The 6,208-nt window shown below is 29.8% G+C and overlaps 1 pseudogene; it reads left to right on the forward strand.

The window, feature by feature from the left end:
- Positions 1-4,326: 4,326 nt before the first annotated feature.
- On the forward strand, positions 4,327-4,958 carry LOC120191814 (annotated as a pseudogene).
- Positions 4,959-6,208: the final 1,250 nt, after the last annotated feature.

Raw genomic sequence — 6,208 nt, forward strand, 5'->3', positions numbered from 1 at the left:
CAAAGTATCATCATGGAAAAGGTGTTACGCTTTGGATGAAAAGCAAAGTTGATCCCAAGATTAATTGTCGATATGAAATTGTGAAAAGAGTTGGTCCAGTGGCCTATCAATGAGCACTACCTCTAAAAATAGATAAGATTCATAATGCATTTCATGTATCGATGCTTCAAAACTATCGTTCGAATCATTCTCATGTTTTACACCAGAAGAAATTAAAATTAAACCAAATCTATCTTACGAAGAAGAACTAGTGAATATTCTGGCGCATGGAATCAAAAAACTCAGGAACAAGACGATTTCATTGGTTAAGGTTCTTTGGAGGAATCATAAAATTGATTAAACCATTTGGGAAAGATAATAAGATATGAGAAAGCAATTTCCTCATCTTTTGTATAAGATACATATTAAAATTTGAGGAAGAATTTTCTTAAGGGAGAGAATTGTAACACCCCAAAATTTTGACTAGTGACCAAAAATGGAAGTTTTGTGGCTAAAGTATAAACTTAGAGAAAGTTTAGGGACCAAGTTGTAATTTTTAAAAGTTATGTAATATGGATATGTAAGTGAATAGTTTACCCCTAAGAATTATGTTTCCGTGTGAATCAAATTTTTCGTATGGATTTTGTATTAAAAGATATAAAGCGATGAAGTTCGAGAAAAATTCAGATAATCGGATCGAATCGAATTTTTGAGATATTTTGAGGGATGATAGGGCAATGTTAAAATTTCATTTCCATGTATTAAATTTGAAATATTTAATATGGATCATTGGAATGTTGGTTTTTTCATGTTAAATCTAAATCGTTTTAAGTGAATATATTGTAAGTTTTGGAAAATTACAAGGACGAAATTGGAAGATGAGAAATTAGTTGGTCATATTTGACTATGATGATGTAAGGGATGATGAAAGCATGGTAATTAAGAAATTATCATGAAATTCAAGGGTAAAATGGTAAGTATTGTGAAATTTTAAAGGTAAATTAGTAATTTGGCATTAAATGAATTTTTAATTCATTTATTAAGTAAAGAAATATGAAGAAATTTCAAGATTTATTTGTTCATATTTCTCTCCAAGCTGTGAACGCCCTACAAGGTAAGAAGTTTTTTTTAAGCTTTAATACTTTATTTTTGGCTTAAGACATGAAATAGAGAATTAATCTACATGAAATTCTCTATTATTTGGTACCATTAGTTCATGTTTTTCATGCCTAAACCTTACGTTCTTGAATTGGATGGATGAAGGGGATGTTAGGTTTTTATGTTTTAAAGATGGATTATGATGTAGTTGATGTTGGAGAACCATTTCCATGATGTATAATGATTGAAATCACTTGGAAGTGCTTATGTTAATTTTGGCCACTCAGGGTTTGTGTTGAAGTTTAAACTTTTAATTGAAATTGATATCGAATTGGTTGGAATTACATAGAATTGATGTTAGGATATTGAAGTCATGCTTAAATCAAAGTGAAAATCATGCTAAAAATACCCTATATCATTTGGCCATAGTGAAGAAATTAAGGATGCAAAACAATGATAACTGTTTAATTTTTGAATCTGGAAGTAAGTTTGAAAAATCACCAAAAATCTATAAAAATGATTAGGAGGTTATTCTTATACTTTTGTGTAAGTATGTCAATATAGTTTCATTTAATGCAAACTAAGATTGATTTCAAAGTGTATATAAAAAGATATAATTTTTTTATCAATGATAGGTCAAAAAACATATCAACAAATTATGTAAATTGAATTAGAAAATTCACTATAAATTGTACAAGTTGAATTAGAATGAGTGATTTATAGTTAGATTTGTATTTGAATATAGTTTAAAAGGAGAAAAAGGAATTAAATTACAATGTGTAGATTAATATAAGATAATGATTCTTTAAAGGTAGTGCAAGTTGTCAAGATATGGAAATTATAGAAATGAAGTAGAAATTGATTGAAGTTGATGTACTATGCTTGAATAAAATGTAAGATGGTTTGAACATGTTATTATATGCTTGAATTTGAAGTTAAATGAAAAGGGACCATTTTGAATAAATTGGAAATGTTGGAATGAATTTTAAAATATCATAAATAGTTGTTGGAATGCAAGTTTATGAAGTTAAGTGGATTGGTGATGAAAATGAATATGGAATTGGAGAGTTATTTTGGAAATGTTAAAGTTGTTATTGTATGGTGAAGTGATTCTTATGTCGAGCCTGTATCGAATATATTTTATAGATTATTATCATTAGATTTTACTTATGTTAGTACAATACTAACATATGCTTTGAATACATGTTGTGTATATGATTTTGTATAGATTGCTATAAATCTTGTGATCAAAGTGAATCTAACTGAAAGATCAAGTACGAAAGTAAAGGAATATCGATGTGAAAGGTTTGATAGTGAGGCACGTAAGGTGAGTGCATTTATACCTTATTTTTATATGATATGAGGAAGACTTGCGATGAGTCAACCTCGAATGTTTTGAAATAAAAAGGTTTTAAGTCGTATTATGATATATCGTCATAATGCTTTGTTAAATGATTTTTGAATAATTTGGCTTGTGATGAGTCAATCTTTAAAGTTTGACAATGAGTGCATTGGAATACTTTTGATGAATGAATTATATGCGTTTTAAATAAGCCCACTGTACTTGTATTGAGAGTTAGTGATACAATTGGCATGCTAAGAGGTCGAGTGATTATTGATCAATCTTATATGGTACATTCGTATACATTCTATGTGGCACTTTATGTGCAATTTTACATGGCACTATATGTACAATTCTACACTGCACTTTATGAACTATTCAGTGCATGTTGAATGTTTAAAAGAAATGACTTTATTAAGTCTATATTATATGTCTATATACTACTATGCGATATATACTCAGTATCTTAGGTTTTATGATAATTTTTGTATATAATTATAGTTACTTATTATTGATAATGCCTCACTAGGTAAACACTTAGCATGTGACAGTTTCACGCGTAAGTAAAAGTAAGCGTTAGGAGTAAGGAGACAAGCCAACATCAACTTTTGTGGAGATGATCAGTTTACCAGTATCAGTATGACATCTTTTGATGTTTTGTTGGCATGTATATTTTATATTTTGGTGATGCCTTGTTATGATATGATAATAAACTATTACATATGTGTAAAAGTAAAATATCAGCTAAGTATGTTTAACTCTAATTTATAGAACATAATATGGTTATTAGTTATAAAATAGTTAGTTATCTTGTATTTCGGTAAATTGAATTTTGTAAACTAAATAGATAAATTATTAAAAAAATAAAATTCTACTGATTTTCAAATAAGAAAGTTTTAAAAGTATCATGTAGCACCTTGGACTCGTATTTGATAACTTATAAGGGTAATGGGTGTTACAGATAATTTTATCAAAATCAATTTCAGCTTCCAACAACTTCATTTACATTGTAAAAATATTTTTATTTCTCTAACTAATCTAATATCATCCTCAAATTCCTAACTTTTTTTTTCTTTGCGTTCATTTAATTTTGTCTAACTTTTAAATGAATATTATTCTCATAAATTAACTCTTATTTTTCCTAACTGGAATGATAATGTCTTGCTGGTTCAATGGAAATAATTCGAAAGTTTAAGTATAAATTTGGAACACTTAAAATTGTGAGGATCAAATATTTAAAAATTTGAAGACTAATTTAAAACAAGAGTCATAGTTTGAGGATATGTAGTACACTTAACTCAATTTAAAATTAAATAATTCAAAAAATATTTTAAAACATTATATTTTTTTTAATAATATGGGGCGATTACAATATAGTATATGTTTAAAAAATTAATTAATTGACAATATTCACCCTATAGATAGAACTGCTCGAACTTAAAATTTCTAAAGAAACAACATTTCCTCCTACCATTAAAGTCACTTTGATAAATGTTTTTTTTAATAATTTTAATTATTTTATAAAAACAATATCAAATTGGCCTTAACTAAATATTACTATTCATGAAATGATATGCTTTCAATAATAATACTATCTTTTTAATATTTTTAAATAATTGAGAGTAATTATAAAAATAATATTTATTTAAAATTTTTATTAATCATTAACAATATATGTAAGTTATTATAAACGTAATTACTCGAATCAAATACGTATACGTAAATAATATAACCCTTAAAGTCTAAAACCGCTCAATAGAATTTTAGTAAAACTTTTTTTCAATAAAAATAGACAAATAAAAGTTTAAATTGTATATTTTTTAGAAAAATTATTATAATAGTAACGGTAGCCAGAGCAGAGCAGCGTTTCTTCAACCATTAAAATCCCACATTGCCACTTTCTCTTTCCACTGGTTCTTTCTTCAATCATCTTCAACAATCTCTCCGTTTCTCGGAGACGAACAATGTCCAATATGTTATCGAAAATCTTCCCTCTCTGCTTCACAAACCTCGAATCAATGGATGAACCAATGGAAGCCTTTAAGAACTTCAACCCCCTTTGTCAACACTCTTCTTCTTCATCACCTTCGACCTCCAAATCCCTTTTAACACCCTCCACTCGAACCGCCACCACGACCGACTACTCCGAATCTGAACCCCATTTCGCCTCCGTATTCGCTTCCCAGTGTTTCTTCTTCTCTTCTCCCGGCAGGTCCAACTCCATTATCGAGTCACCCGATACGAGACCCAAACCCGAGACTAAAACACCGCTACAGGCGGTGGATGGAGGCGTTGCGCTGAAGAAGTACTCGCCGGACCCGTATGGAGATTTCGGGGTTTCGATGAAAGAAATGATCGAAGCGAGTAACTTAACCGATGTGAACAAGGACTGGGAGTTCTTGCATGAACTCCTCCGTTGTTACCTTACTTTGAACCCCGAAAACACCCACAGTTCATCGTTAGTGTTTTTTCTGATATTGTCGTTTGCTTACTGTCATCATCACCCGAATCCGATACACCGGAAAACTTCCGCCGGTGATATTTGGCGGTTGTTTTTTGTTTTGGACTCTTCTTGTTGTCTCGAGACGCTGTAGTTTTGGCTGTTTTATTGCTAAACATGCAAGGAAAATGGTGTAGATTTTTTTCTTTCTTGTTAAGTGTTCCTCCATGGATGAATAATGATGATTTCTTGGGGAGACAAAGTTAGCTATGTTCATGAAGTTAGTATTTCGGACAAGGTAGCTGCTACATGTCGGATCCATGCGTGTAGTGATTATTATTGTAATAATTAAAGTCCCTATTCTAAGCATGCAGTTGTGCATGTTTGATACGAACTACTTATTTTATATAAAGAAAGAAATTATTATTGTTTTTAGAAATTATAAGTTCTCGAGCAATTATTAATAAAATATGTTTTTAATAAAATTTAATATATTTCGAATTTAAATTCAATCCCTATATGAGTTCTATAATGACCATGAACCATACTTCTACATCTCATTAAAACCCCTTGAAATCTAATATTAACAATTGATTTTTTACTTTTGGATAAAAATTTTAATGTATGATATAAAGAAATTTGTTGATATACAACAAGAGAAATGATAGTTATGAACATCAATTACAATTTATTCTTTTTTTTAGATGAAAAAATATTTATTATGATGATTGAAAAAGATAGTAAAAAAAATTCGACAAATTAAAAAAGTTCATTATTAGGAGAAAGGCCAAAAGGTTTTCTAACATGATCACAAAGTGGTTCTCGCAGAATGGAATGACATTGTCAGAGTGATATATACTAACATTACATTAAATATAAATCGATATATCTGAACCAATATTTATTAATGTGAAGTTGTGTAACCCCCCAGACCGATGGGGGTAGCCCGATCCGATCCGAGAAGTCACATTAGGGCCACTGGAGCGACCCATTGTAAAAATAGCGGAAAATTTAAATCTTTTTATCAGAACATGTAAACTTATAAAATCATTTGTCACTATTTAAAAATAAAACATATTTCCAGACTCGTATATAAATCAAAATACAATTACATGCCCCCCTAATCACATGTACCATACTCTGCAACAACGCCGGAAGAACTCCCTTACTGAAGTCGATAGATGCATTGGTACAATTCTTTTAACCTGAAAAGGTGAGTAATAGAGTGAGCTTCGAAAAGCTCAGTAATACAGAACTACCAGATGATGCTGAAAAACGTGCAGATACAGATAAACATATTTTCCTTACTGGTTCAGATATTTACAGATCTTTATGTTGAGCTGAGGTCC

Source organism: Hibiscus syriacus, unplaced genomic scaffold, assembly GCF_006381635.1.
Source record: "Hibiscus syriacus cultivar Baekdansim isolate YM2019G1 unplaced genomic scaffold, ASM638163v2 tig00116971_pilon, whole genome shotgun sequence".
NCBI lineage: Eukaryota > Viridiplantae > Streptophyta > Magnoliopsida > Malvales > Malvaceae > Hibiscus > Hibiscus syriacus.